Source organism: Marmota marmota, unplaced genomic scaffold, assembly GCF_001458135.2.
Source record: "Marmota marmota marmota unplaced genomic scaffold, marMar, whole genome shotgun sequence".
NCBI classification, from domain to species: domain Eukaryota; kingdom Metazoa; phylum Chordata; class Mammalia; order Rodentia; family Sciuridae; genus Marmota; species Marmota marmota.
The window spans coordinates 427,848-443,523 of NW_026002143.1; the positions used below are offsets into that span (position 1 = coordinate 427,848).

General features: G+C 39.9%; 1 long non-coding RNA gene and 1 other non-coding gene across 2 annotated transcripts; both read right to left on the reverse strand.

The window, feature by feature from the left end:
• Positions 1–7,335: 7,335 nt before the first annotated feature.
• LOC107160108 lies at positions 7,336–7,705 on the reverse strand. The gene is made up of 2 exons (XR_001505818.2): positions 7,606–7,705; positions 7,336–7,395 (listed from the first exon to the last, which is right to left on the reverse strand). It is a non-coding gene; the product is annotated as an uncharacterized LOC107160108 (long non-coding RNA).
• Positions 7,494–7,559, reverse strand: LOC125614565. The gene has a single exon (XR_007345149.1). It is a non-coding gene; the product is annotated as a small nucleolar RNA Z17 (small nucleolar RNA).
• Positions 7,706–15,676: the final 7,971 nt, after the last annotated feature.

Here is a 15,676-nt window from a genome sequence, read left to right on the forward strand (position 1 = left end):
CCTAATCCTAAATATAGTCATAAATCTAGATATAGCCCTAAACTAAAACCTTGCACTAGCCCTAAAAATAACCCTTAACCTAACCCAAAGACTAACCCTATCCCTAGACCCAACACTAGTCCTAATTCTGGCTCTAATTTTAACCCTAACCCTAACACTAATTGATAGCCCTAATGCTAGCCATAAACACCACACAAACCTAGCCTTATCCTAGCCCTTAACCTAGCCCTAATCATAACCGTACCCCTGACTCTAACCTTAACCATCTACCTAGCCATAACCCTAGCTCATACCCTAACACTTACCCTAAACCTAACCATGACACTGACCCTGGGCCTAAACCTAACCCTAACCATAATTCTAACCTTAACCCTAGCACTAACCTTAGCTCTAACCTTATCCTTTAACCTAAAGATAAGCCTAACTCAAATGCTAACCCTAGGCCTAACGCTAACCCTGTCACTAACACTAACCCTATCCATAACTCTACACATAACCTGAACCCTAAACCTAACCCTATCCATTACCCTAACTCTAACCCTAACCCTAATGCTAATTAAACCCTTAACTCTAAACCATAAACTAAGCCAAACCCTACCCGAAACTGACCCTCATAATATGCCTAGCTCTAAACCTGACCCTTACCTTAAAATTAATCCTTACACTCTACCTAGCCATAACCTAACCCTAAAACTATTTCTCACCATAGCCCTAGACCTGACATTAGTTCTATCCCTAATCCTAGCCCTAACCCTAACACAAACCTTCAAACCTATCCCTAAAGCTAGCCTTAATCATAACCTGAACCCTTACCTAGCTCTAACCCTAATTCTAACTCTCACCCTATTCCTAAACCTAGCTATAACCCCATTTCTTAACCTAACCCTAAACCTAACCCTATCCCTAACACTAACACTAATGCTAACCCTAGCCCTATACCGAACAATAACCCTAGTGCTAATCCTAGCCCTAATTTAGCCCTAACCTTAAACCCACCCCTAACCCTAGCTCTAAGACTAACACTAACTCTTGCCTTAGGCCTATTTCTAGTTCTAACCCTATCTGTTATCATAATCATACACTAGCCCGAACTTTAGCCCTAACCATAGCCCTAGCCCTAAACCTAGATCTAACCATAACAATTAATATAAGATTTAACCTCACCTTACTACTAGCTCTAACACTATCGCTAATCCCAAAACTAGCCCTAACCCTAGACCTAGCTCTAAAAACAAAACTGAGCCATAGCCGCAACCCTAACCCGAACCTAAACATAACCCTAGACCTAATATTAGCCCTATCCCTAATTCTTACCCTAACCCTCACACAAATCCTAACCCTACACCTAGCCTTAACCCTCACCCTAATTCGAGTCCTATCACTAATCCTAAAGTAACACTGACCCTGACTCTGACACTAAGACTAATCATATCTCTAATCATGGCCCTAAAACTAAACCTAATATAAATACTAGACCCAGTCCTAATTCTACCCTCATATTAGTCCTAAACGTAACCCAAGTTCTTCCATTAGCTGTAGTCCTACACTAGCCCTAACATACCCCAAAACCTATCCATAATCCGAGCCCTAATCTTAGTTTTATCCATAGCCCTAACCATATCCCTAGCCCTAACATTTAACCTAAACCTAACCCTAAACCTAAAACTTTATTTAACTCAAAACTTAAACCAAACCATAGCCCTATTACTAACCATAACACTAGCCCTAAACATAGATATAATTTTATCCATTACCCTAACCATAATGCTAAGCAAATTCTAACCCTAGGCCTAACCCTAACCATAGCTCTAACCTAACCATAACCCTAGTCCTAACTGTAGCTCTAATCCTATCCATTACCTGAACCAAATCTTTAGCCAAATTCTAACACTATGCCTTACGCTAACCGTGCTGTTTATTCTAAACCTAACCTGAACCTGAAACCTAACCATATCCATTACCCTAACCCTAATGCTAACTTTAGCCCTAACCCTAAACCTTAACCTAATCCATACCCTAATCCTGACTCTGACCCTAATAATACTTCTAGCTGTAAACCTGACCCTAACCCTCAATGTAACACTTACAATAGACCTGGCCATAAACCTAAACCTAAAACTATCCCTAACCATAACCCTAGAACTGACAATAGTCCTAGACCTAATTCTAGCCCTAACACTAGCACAAACCCTAGCCCTAATCCGAGCCCTAAGCCTAGCCTTAATCCTAATCCTAACCTTAACCGGAATCCTAACCCTAATTTTATCCCATGCCCTAGCTCAAAATGTAGCTGTAACATCATATATTACCCTAAACCTAACGCTAACCTCAACCCTAGCCCTAACTCTAGGCCAAAACCTAACACTAACCCTGATTCCACTCTTAATCTAAACCTGACCCTAACAAAAACCCTAACCCTTACATTGGACCAAACCATAAACCTAACACTAAATCTATTCCTAACTGTAACCCTAGACCTTACATTAGCAGAGCCCTATTACTATCCCTAAGCCTAAAACAAAACCTAGTCCTCATTGTAGTCCTAAAACTAGCCTTAATCATAACCCTAACACTAACCCTGGTTCCAACCCTAATACTAACCCTCGCCCTTGCCATAAACCTAGCTATAACCACATCCCTTAATCTAAACTAAACCCTAACTTTTACCCTAACCCTAGTAGTAACCCTTGCCTTAACTTTAGCCCTAGTACTAACCCTAGATCAAAACCGAACTCTAAATCTAACCCTAACTCAATGTCTAAGCCTAATTCTAAAACTAGCCCTAACCCTAGGCCTACCATAAACCTAGCCGTAATTTAGCCCTATCTCTAAACCTAACCCTAACCCTAGCCCTAAGACTAACTCTCTCACACAAGCTGTATCACTCGTTATAACCCTATCCCTTACCATAACCCTAACATTAGCCCTAACCCTAGTGCTAACTCTTTCCCTATCTTTATCCCTAGCACTAACCTTAGGCAAAACGTAACTCTAAATCTAGCCCTAACCCAAAGCCTAAGCCTAACACTAACACTAGCCCAAACCATAACACTAATCCTAAAATGAGCCCTAACGCTATCCCTATCCCTAAAACAAAACCGAGCCATAGCTCTAACCCTAAACATTAACCTAAACCAAACCCTAACCTTACACCTAGACCTAACCTTAGCCCTAAATCAAGTTGGAAGCTGAACCATAAAACTAACCTTGAACCTGACACTGACCCTAACACTTCTAGCTCTAAACAACACCCTAAAATTAAATCTAAACCAAACACTAAACCTAGCACTAAAACCCTAAAACTAGCCCTAATTGTAAACCTAGTACTTGTAATAGCTGTAAACCTAACAATAACCCTAACATAACCCAAAACCTAGCCCAAATCCGAGCCCTAACCCTAGCTTTAAGCCTAACCTAATCCTAACACTAGCCCTAACTGTAACCATAACTCTAGCCTTAAACTGATCTCTAACTCTATCCATTACCATAACCATAATCCTAACCATAATGATAACTCTAGACATAAACCTAACACTATCCCGAATCCTAACCATACCATTACCTAAACCTAACCTGAATCCTCAACCTTACCCTATCATTACCCTAGCCCTAATCCTTAAACTAATTCAAGCCCAAAATTGAAACCTTAACCTATCCCAAACCCTAAACCAGACTTTGACCCTAATAATACCCCTAGTTCTAAACTTGACTGTAACCCAACACCTAACCCTTAGTCTAGACGTAGTCATAAACTTAACCCTAAAACTATCTTTAACCATAATTCTGGACCTGAAATTAGCCCTAGCCCTAATCCTAGCCCTAACCCTAAAAACACACCTAGCCCTCATCCTAGCTCTAAACCTAGCCTTAACCATAAATCTAACTCTAGCCCTACACCTAACCATAATTCTAACCCTCACCCTACCTCTAAATCTAGCTATAACTTCATCCCATATCCTGAATATAAACCCAAATTTAACCCTAACCCTAGGCTTAAACACAAAATGTAGGCCTAATACTATCCCTAATTTAGCTCTATTTCTAACCCTATTGTAACCCTAGCCCTAAGACTAACTCTAACTCTTGCCCTAGCCCTAGCCCTAGCCCTAGTTCTATCCCTATCCACTACCGTAAACCTAACACTAGCCATAACACTTGCCCTAAACTTAGTCCCAGCCCTAACTCTAACTCTAAATCTAACCTTAAACCTAAGCCTAAGCCTAACACTAACACTAGCCCAAACTTTAATGATAATCATAAAACTAGCCCTAACCCTAATCCTAGCAGTAAACCAAAACTGAGCAACAGCCTTAACCCCAAACCTTAACTTAAACCAAACACTAACCCTACACCTAGACCTAAACCTAGCCATATTTCGAGTTCTAAGCCTCATCTTAAAACTAATCCTGACCCTGACTCATATCCTAATACTCACCCTAGTTCTAAAAACCACCCTAAACTCAAACTGAACACTAACATTAATAGCCCTAATTCGAGTCTAAATGCTAACCCTAAAACTACCCTGAGCCTGACTTCTATCCTAACAATAACCATAGCTATAAATATCACCTTAACCTTAAACCTAACCCTAGCACTCAAACTACCCCTGACCCTAACCCTAAAACTAACCATAATGATAACCCTTGTTCTTACATTAGCTGTTGTCCTAATCATAGCCCTAACCCTAACACAAAAACTAGCCCTAAACCAAGCCCTAAACCTAGATTTAACTCTAACTCTAACCCGAACCATAGCCCTAACCCTAGGTCTAAATCAATCCCTTACCCTAAGTGAAATCCTAAACCTAAGAGTAACCCTAGACCTATGCCTAGTCATTAGACTAACCAATATCATAACCCTATTTATAGTCCTAAACCTAGCCTTCATTTTAGCTCTAACACTATCCCCAACCCAAAACCTAACCCTGACCCTTATTCTGACCCTAACACTAAACCTATATTTAACCCTAACCCCTAATCTAACCCAAAATTTATCATAATCCTATCCCTAGACATTAACTCTGAACCTAACTTTCAGCATAGCCCTAACCATAGCTCAGAACCTAAGCCTTATGCTAAACATATCCATAAACCTAATCCTAGTTTTAACACTCACCTTAACCCTAACACAATACCTAATCCTAATCATAACACTAGCCCTAACTTAACTCTAACTGTATCCATTACCCTAAACATAACCCTTACCATAATGCTAACCCTAGGCTTAACCATAACCCTATCACTTTCCACAAACCTATCAATTACCCTAAACCTACCCTGAAATGAAAACCTAATTTAATCATTATACTAACCTTAAACTGAATGCTAAATTCGAGCCCTAACCCTAACCTCAAATCTAAACCAAACCCTAACACTTACCCTGACCCTAATAATTCCCCTAGCTCTAAACCTCTTACCCAACCTAACCTTACACTAGACCTAGCCATAAACCTAGCCCTAAAACTATTCCTAACCTTAACCCTAGACCTGATATTAACCCTTCTATAATCCTAGCCCTAACCCTGACACAATCCCCTGCCCTTATCCTAGCCCTAAACATAGCCTTAATTTTATCCCTAACACAAACCCTAGGCCTAACCCTAACCCTAACACTAGCCCTAACTTTAGCCCTAATTTAGCCCTGTCCTTAAACCTAACCCTAACCCTAGCCCAAAGACTAACTCTCACCCTACCCCTAACCCTAGTTCTAACCATATCCCTTACTAGTACCTTAATCCTAGCCCTAACCCTTGGTCAAATCCTAGCCCTATTCATAGCCCTTGTCATAACCCTAGATCTAACCGTAACTCTAAAACAAACCCTAACACTAAGCCTAAACCTAAACCTAACACTAACGCTAATCTTAAAAATAGCCCTAACACTAGCCCTAGTCCTAAAACAAAACCGAGTCATAGCCGTAACCCTAACCCTTAACCTAAATGAAACACTAACTCTACACTTATCCCTAATGACATCCCTAATTCTAGTCCTAACCCTAGCCCCAAAACTAACCCTAACCCTGACGCTTACCCTAACACTAACCCTGGCTCTAAACTTCAACATCACTGTAAACCTCAACCTAACACTAGACCTAGGCCTAACCCTAACACTATAACTAGCGCTAATCATAATCCTACTTTATACATTAGTAATAGCCTTAACCCTAGCCCTAACCTAACTCAAAACCTAGCCTTAAACCGAGTCCTAAACCTAGCTTTAACCCTAAACTTAAACCTAACCCTAACCAAAAACTAACCCTAATCCTATACATAACCCTAGCCCTAAACTTAGGTCTTAACCAATCCATTACCCTAACAATAACCCTAACCTTAAGCTAACCCTAGGCCTAAACCTAACCCTATCCATTACACTAAACAAAACCTAAACCCTAAAACTAACTCTGTCATTACACTAAACCTAAACCCTAACCTAACCCAAACCCTAACCCATACACTGACCCTAAATATAACCCTAGATACAAACCTGAATCTTACCCTAATCCTAATCCTTACACTGGACCAAGCCACAAACCTAACACTAAATCTAGCCCTAACTATAACCCTAGACCTGATATTAGCCCTAGCCCTAATACTATCCCTAACCCTAACACAAACCCTAAACCTCATCCTAGCCATAAACCTAGCCTTAATCATAACCCTAACCCTTACTCTAGCCCTAAAACTAATACTAACCATTGCCCTAGCCCAAACCTAGCCAAAACCACATCCCTTAACCTAAATGTAACCCTGACTCTAACCTTAACTTTTGTTGTCAAATTGCCCTATCCTTAGCCCTAGATTTAACACTAGATCAAAATCTTATTTTAAATCTAATCCTATCTCGATGCCTAAGCCTAAAACTAGCCCTAACTCTGATGCTAATTCTAAAACTATTCTAACCTTATCCCTAACACTAACCCTAGCCTTAATTTAGACCTATCTCTAAGCCTAACCTTAACCCTAGCCCTAAGAATAACTCTAACTCTCACACTGGTCCTATCACTGGTTCTAATCCTCTCCCTTCCCATAAACCTAACATAATCCCAAATCCTAGTCCTAACCCTTGCCCTATCCTTAGCCCTAGCAATAACCTTAGATAAAAACCTAACTCTAAACTTAACCCTAAACTGAAGCCTAAGCCTAATTTGAAGACTAGCCCTAACCCTAACACTAATACTAAAAATTGCCCTAACACTAACCCTAGCCCTAAAACCAAACCAAGTCAAAGCTCTAACCCTAACCTTTAACCTAATCCAAGCCCTAACCCTACACTTAGCCTAACCCCAGCCCTAATTCGAGTTTTAAGCCAAACCCTAAAACTAACCCTGATATATATATTGGAAAAAACAAAGTATATTTAGAATTAGACAGCTGGACTTTGTTTAGATGATCCCAATCTGAAAAACAAAAGGGAGCTTTGTTACTGGAACTGAAATGTCATGTTTTTAAAAAGGAAAAATGAGAGACCAGGAGGATAGGGCTTATCAAGGATAGGGGTGAAGTCAGTTATGACTAATCAGCAAGTCAGGCTTTGGTCACTAACAGACATATCACTTACACCCAGGGAGTGGGTATTACAGAGTTTGTAGCAAAAGAAGCAAGCTTACTTTATTGGCAACATCCAAAGCATCATAATCAGGAGCCAGTCGCACATATGCCTTTTTCTCTCCATCAGGCCTGGGTGGAGAAGGAAGTCTTAGTCCACACTAACCTGAGGTCTAAATATCACCCTAACACTAAAATTAAACCTAACAAAAAATCTAGTCCTAAAACACTAAAATTAGTCATAATCATAACCCTAGTACTTACATTAGCTGTAACCCTAACCCTAGCACTAACGTAACCCAAAACCTAGCCCTAATCATAACTATGACATTAGCCCTAAACTGATTTCTAACTCTATCCATTACCATAACCCTAACCCTAACCCTAATGCTAATTCAAGCCCTAACTTTAAACCTTAACCTATCCCAAACCCTAACCAAGTACTTGACCCTAATAATACCCCAAGATTTAAACCTGATGCTAACCCTAAACCTGACTCTTACACTAGACGTACCCATAATGCCAACCCTAAAACTATCTTTATCCATAATTCTGGAACTAAAATTAATCCTAGCCCAAACCCTAAAAAAAAACCCTAGACCTCATCCTAGCCCTAAATCTAGCCTTAATCATAACCCTAACCCTAACCACAGCCCTAAATCTAATTGTAACCCTCACCCTACCTCTAAACCTAGCTATAAAGCAATCCCTTACCCCAAACTTTCCCCTAATCTAAACCTTAACTCTAAACTCTAACACTAAACTCTAACCCTAACACTAACCCTAACCATAGGCTTAAACTAAACACTAAACCTTACCCTAATCCTAGCCCTAATTTAGCCCTATCTCAAAACCTAACCCTAAACCTAGCCCTAAGACTAACTTTCACCCTAGCCCTATCCCTAGATCTAACCCTATCCCTTACCATAACCCTAAACCTAGACATAACCCTTGCCCTATCCTTAGTTCTAGTACTTACCCTACATCTAAACCTAATTCAAAATTTAACCCTAATTCTAAGCCTAACCCTAACACTAACACTAGCCCTAACCCTAAACATAGGGCTAAAACAAAACCAAGCATTAGCTCTAACCCTAAACCTTAACTTAAACCAAATCCTTACACTACAATTAGACCTAACCCTAGCCCTAGTTCGAGTCCTAACCCTAACCTTAAAACCAACCCTGATGCTGACTCATATCCTAACACTCACCCTAGCTCTAAACACCAAACTCACCTTAAATTGAACCCCAACAGTAACCATAGCCCTAATTTGTGTCCTAACTCTAACCCTAAAACTAAACCTTACCCTGACTCCTATTCTAACATGAACCCTAGCTATAAATATCACCCTAACATTAAACCTAACCCTAACACTAAGTCTAACCCATACCCTAACACTAAAATTAACCCTAATGATAACCCTAGTTCTTACATTAGCCATTACCCTAACTCTAGCCCTAACCCTAACACAAAATGTAGGCCGAATCCAATCCCTAAACCTAGCTTTAACCCTAACTCTATCCATAACCATAGCCTTAACCCTAGCTCTAAACTAACCCCTTACTTAAGCAAAACCCTAAACCTAGGGGTAGCCCTACACCTATCCCTAATCTTTAGGCTAACCAAAAAACTAACCACCCTAGCCCTCATTCTATAACTAACCCTATCCAAAACCCTAATACTAACCCTGACCCTGTTACTGACCTTAAAACTAATTCTAGGCCTAATCCTAACCCTAACCGCAACCCAAAGACTACCGTAATCCTAGCCCTAGACTTAATCCTGAACCTAACTCTCAGCCTAGCTCTAACCATAGCTCAGAACCTAACCCTTACACTAAACATAACCTTAACCAAACACTAGCTCTAGTCCTCACCCTAACCCTAAATCAAGACCTAATCCTAACCATAACCCTAGCCCTAACCTTAAGTCTAACTGTATCATTACCCTAAATATAACCCTTACCCTAATGCTAACCCTAGGACTAACACTAAACATATCACTATCCCCAAACTTATCAATTACCCTAAACCTACCCTGACCCTACACCTAATCCAATCATTACCCTAACCCTAACACTAATGCTAATTTGAGCTCTAACCCTAAACTAAAACCTAAACCAAACCCTAACACTGACCCTGACCCTAATAATTCCCCTAGCTCTATAGCTCACTCTTACCATATTCCTAACCCTTACCCTAGATTTAGCCATAAAACTAACCCTAAAACTATCCCTAAGAATAACCTTAGACCTGATATTAGCCCTAGCCATGATACTAGCCCTAACCCCAACACAAACCCTAGCCCTTATCCTAGCCCTAAACAGAGCCTTAATTATAACCTTAGCTATAACCCTAGGCCTAATTCTAACACTAACCCTAGCACTAATCTTAGACCTAATTTTGCCCTATCCCTTACCTTAACCCTAACCCTAGCCCAAAGACTAACTCTAATTCTCACATTAGTCCTAACCCTAGCTCCAACCCTATACTTTACAAAAACCCTAATCCTATCCAAAACCATAGGTCTAACACTAGCCCTAGCACCAACCCTAAACCTAACCCTAACTCTAAATCTAAACCTAAAACTTAGCCTAAACCTAAACCTAACACTAGCCTTAAACCTAAGGCTAATCATAAATCTAGCACTAACCCTAGCCCTATAACAGAACCAAGCCATAGACCTAACCCTAATCCTTAAAATAAACTAAGCCCTAACCCTACACTTAGCCATAACTCTAGACCTAATTCAAGTTTTAAGCCAAACCCTAAAACAAACCCTGACCTGACTCTGACCTTAACACTAACACTAGTTATAAACATCACCCTAACCCTACAACTAAACCTAACAATAGACCTAGCCCTAACCATAACATTAGCCTTAATCACAACCCTGGTACTTACATTAGCTGTTACCCTAAACCTAGCCTTAACTCAAAACCTAGCATTATTCCGAGCACTATCCCTAGATTTACCCTTAACCCTATCCCTTTCACTAATTGTAACTATAACCCTAGCCATAACTCTAGATTTAAACCTAACCCTAACCCTAAGCCTAACCTATCAATAAACGTAAAAATAACCCTAGCCATACCCCTATCTCTAACCCTATCCATTACCCTAACCATAATCCTAATCCTAATGCTAAACCTGGGCCTAAACCTAATTTTATCCCTAATCATAACCCTATCCATTACCTTAACCATAACCCTAACCCTAATGCTAAACCTGGGCCTAAACCTAATTTTATCCCTAATCATAACCCGATCCATTACCCTAAACCTAACCTGAAACCTAAACCTAACACTATCTTCACACTAATCTTAACTCTAATGCTAATTTGATCCCTAATATTAAACCTTAACCTCTCCAATACACTAATGGCGACACTGACACTAAGGGTACACTAATTGTACCCTTAGCTCTAAACCTGACCCTAACCCTAAACCTAAACCTTACACTAGACTTAGCCATAAACCTAAATCTAAAACTATTTTCAACTGTAACACTAGACCTGAAATTAGCCCTAGCCGTAATCCTAGCCCTTAACCTAGGCTTAATCCTAGCCTGAAACATAACCCCAGCCCTAACCGTAATTCTATTCCTCACCCTAGCCCTAAAACTACCTAAAACCTCATACTGTACCCCAAAACTAACCATAACCCTAAACCTAACCCTAATCCTCGCCCCAAACCTAGGCCTAACACAAAGCCTAGTGCTAATCCTAGCCCTTATTTAATCATATCCCTACCCTAAACCTGGCCATAAGAAAAACTCTAACTCTTGCCCTAGCTCTAGTTCTATCCTTAGCCTTAATCCTAATCCTAGATCTAAGCCTAAGTCTAAATCTAAATCTAACTCTAATTTTAACTCTAACAATAAGCCTAATCCAAACCCTATCACTACTTCTAACCACAAAGCTAATCCTAAAACTTGCCCTATCCCTAGCCCTAGCCATAAACCAAACCAAGCCGTAGCCCTAATCCTAACCCTTAACCTAAATCAAACCCTAACCTTACAACTAGACCTAAAACTAACTCTAAAACTAACCCTGACCCTGACACTTACCCTAAAACTAATCCTAGCTCTAAACATCACCCTATCTTTAAATTAACCCTAGCACGATATCTCGCCTTAACCTAACCCTAAAACTAGCCTTAATCATAACCCTAGTTCATACGTTAGTCATTGTCCCAACCGTAGCCCTAACACTAACACAAATTCTACCCCTAATCCGAGCCCTAAACCTAGCTTTAACCATAATACTAGTCCTAACATTAACCCTAACAAGATCTCTAAACCTAACTCTAACACTATTCCTTACACTAAGCCAAACCCTAACCCAAATGCTAACCCTAGTTTTAATCCTAATCATTAGCCTAATTTAAACTCTAACCATAATACTAGTCTTAACACTAGCCCTCATTCTGCCACTAAACCTAACCCTGAGCCTCAAATGACCCTAACAGTAACCCTAGGTCTAAATCTAAACGTAAGCCTAAACCAAACCCTAACACTAGCCCTACTTGTAACCCTATACCTATATCTAAGCCTAACACTAGACCTAGACCCAAAGCTACTCCTAAATATAGCTATAGCTCTAGTGGAGACATAATAAAAAACCTAGCATTAGCCGTAACAATAACCCTTAACCTAAACCGAACACTTACACTACCCCTAGACCAAAACTTAGTCCTAATTCTGGCTCTAACCTAACCCTAACCATATCCCCCAAACTGACCCTAATTCTAACACTGAGCCTAGCTTTAAACCTGACACCTAAACAAAACCTAGACCTAACACTAGACCTAGCCATAACATAACCCTAAAACTAGCTATAAACATAACCCTAACTCTTACATTACCCATAGTCCTAACCCTATCCCTAAACCTAACACAACACCTAGCCCTAATGCTAGGCCTAAACGTAGCTCTAAGTATAACCCTCAGCCTTTCCCTAGCCCTAAACCTAGCCCTAACCTAAGCCTCGCCTTAGACCTAACCCTAGCTCAAAGCCTAACCCTTACACTAAACATAACCCTATCTCTATGCTAAAGCCTAACCATAACCCTATCCCTAATCCTAACGTTAAACCTAGCCTGAACTTTAGCTCTACCCATATCCATTACCCTAAACCTAACCCTAAACCTAATTAAAACCCCATCCCTAACACTAAACCTAACTCTAACCATAAATGTAAACCTAGACCTAAACCAAAACCTAACCCTCACCCTAGACCTAAACCTAGCTGAAACACTAACCCTTACCTAAGCTAACTATACCCCTAGCTCTAAACTTAACACTTACCCTAATCCCAAATCTTACTCAAAATCACACACTAGCCCTAGCCCTAAACCTAGCCCTAATCCTAGACTTAATCCAAACCATTAACTTAGCCCTAAACCTAGCTCTTAACTTAGTTTATTACACTAAACATAAACCTAACACTAATGCTAACCCTAACCCAATCGCTAAACCTAACCCAACCATTACCCTAAACCTTAACTGAAACCTAAACAACCCCATCCATTACACTAACCCTAAACCTAACCCTAATGTTAATTCAAGCTCTAACCCTAAACCTTTAACTAAACCAAATGCTAACCCTGACTCTGACCCTAATAATAACCCTAGCCAAAAAGCTGAACTTAACTTAAACCTAACTCTTACACTAAACCTAGCCATAAACTAACCCTAAAACTATTCTTAACATTAACCCTAGACCTGATATTAGCCCTAGATCTGGTCCTAGCCATAAACCTAACAAAAACCCTAGCCCTTAACCTAGCCCTGATCCTAGTCTTAATTCTAAAATGACCATAACATTAGGGCTAATCCTAATACTAACACTCACCATAGCACTAAAGCAAGCTATAATCCAACTCATTCCCCTCAACTTAACCTTAACACCAATGCTAACCCTAACACTAGCCCAACCCCTTGGTCTAACCCTAACACTAACCCTAACCTTAATACTAGCCCTAATTTAGCCCTAACCCTAACAATAAACCTAGCCTTAATTTTAGCCCAAATTTTGCTCTAAACCTAACCCTAACTCTAGCCTTAATCCTAGCCCTAATTCAGCCGTAAGCCTAACACTAACCCTAGCCCTATTCCTAGTCCTAATTTAGCCCTAACCCTAGGCCTAATACTAGCCCTAATTTAGCCCTAACCCTAACCGTAACACTAAGACTACTACTATTACTAACTGTAATTCTAGCCCTAGCCGTATCCCTACTTCTAACAATATTTGTTCCATAACCCTAACCCTTGCCCTAACCCTAGCCCTAGCCCTAGCCCTAACCCTAGATCTATCCCTAACTCTAAATCTAAATCTAACCCTAAGCCTAAACCTTAACCTAACACTAGCCCTAACCCTGATGCTAATCCATTATCTAGTCGTAACCATAGCACTATCCCTAAAACAAAACCAACCTATATCCCTAACCCTTAACCTAAACCAAACCCTAACTGTACACCTAGTACTAACTTTAGACCTAATTCGACTTCTAACACTAACCCTAAAATTAACCCTGAATCTGACACTAACCCTAACAATAACCCTTTCTCTAAATATCACCCTAACCCTAAACATAACTGTAATACTAGACCTAGCCATAACCCTAATCCTAAAACTAGCATTAATTGCAGCATTATTTCATACATTAGCCGTAACCTAATCCTAGCCCTAACCAAACGCAAAACCAAGCCCTAATCTGAGCCTTAACCCTAGATTTAACCCTAACCCTAAACCTAAACCTAAACCAGAACCTAGCTCTAAACTTTACCCTAACACTAGCCAGAATTCTAAACATAACACTAGCCCTCTCACTAGCTCTAACCCTATCCATTACTCTAACCATAACCATAACTCTAATGGTAACCCTAGGCCTAACCCTAACCTTATACCTAACCCTAACCTATTTCATTAACTAAACCTAACCTTAACCCTTAACCTAACCCTATCATTACTCTAACCTTAACCCTAATACTAATTCAAGCCCTAAACCTAAACCTTAACCCAACCCGAACCCTAACTCTGACCCTTCCCGTGATAATATACCTAGCTCTAACCCTGACCCTACAGCTAAACCTAATCCTTACACTAGACCTAGCCATAAACCTATCCCTAAAACTATCCCTAACCATAACCCTAGACCTGAAATTTTCCCTAGCCATAATTCTAGCCCTAAAGTTAACACAAAACAAACACATAAGCCTAACCCTTACCCTAGCGCTAATCCTATCCATAATCATAGCCCTAAATTTAGCTCTCAACCTATCAATTACTCTAAACAAAACCCTAATTATAATGCTAACCCTAGTCCTAAAACTAACACTATCCCTAACCATAACCGTATCCATTATGCTAAATCTAACCTGAACCATAAACCAAATCTTATCATTACCCTAACCCAAACCCAAATGCTAATTCGAGCCTTAATCATAAACCCTAACCTAAACAAAACCCTAAACCTGATGCTGACCCTAATATTACCCCTAGATCTAAATTTGACCACTACCCTAAAACTAACACTTACACTAAACATAGCCATAAACCTAACCCTAAAACTGTCCCTAACAGTAACCCTAGACCTGACATTCGCCCTAACACTAATCCTAGCCCTAAACTTAACACAAACCCTAGACCTCATCTAAACCTAAACCTAGCATTAATCATAACTCTTATGAAACCCTAGCCCTAATCCTAATTATAACCTTCACCCTAGCACTATCGCTACCTCTAACCCCATTGCTTGCACTAAACCTAACCCTAAGCGTAAAACTAACCCTAGGCCTAAACATAACCATAAACCTAGCCCTATTCCTAGCCCTAATTAAGTCCTATACCTAACCAAACACTAAGCTTAGCCATAAGACTAACTCTCACTCTCACCCTACCCCTATACCTAGTTCTAACCCTATCCATTACCATAACCCTAATTCTAGCCATAAATTAAGACCTAACAGTATTCTGATACTTAGCCCTAGACCTAACCCTAGAGTTAATCCTAAATCTAAATCTAAATTTAACCCTAAATCTAAACCTAACAATAGCCCTAAATCTAATGCTAAGCATAAAACTACCCCTAACCATAGCCCTAGCCTAAAACAAACACTAGCTTTAAGA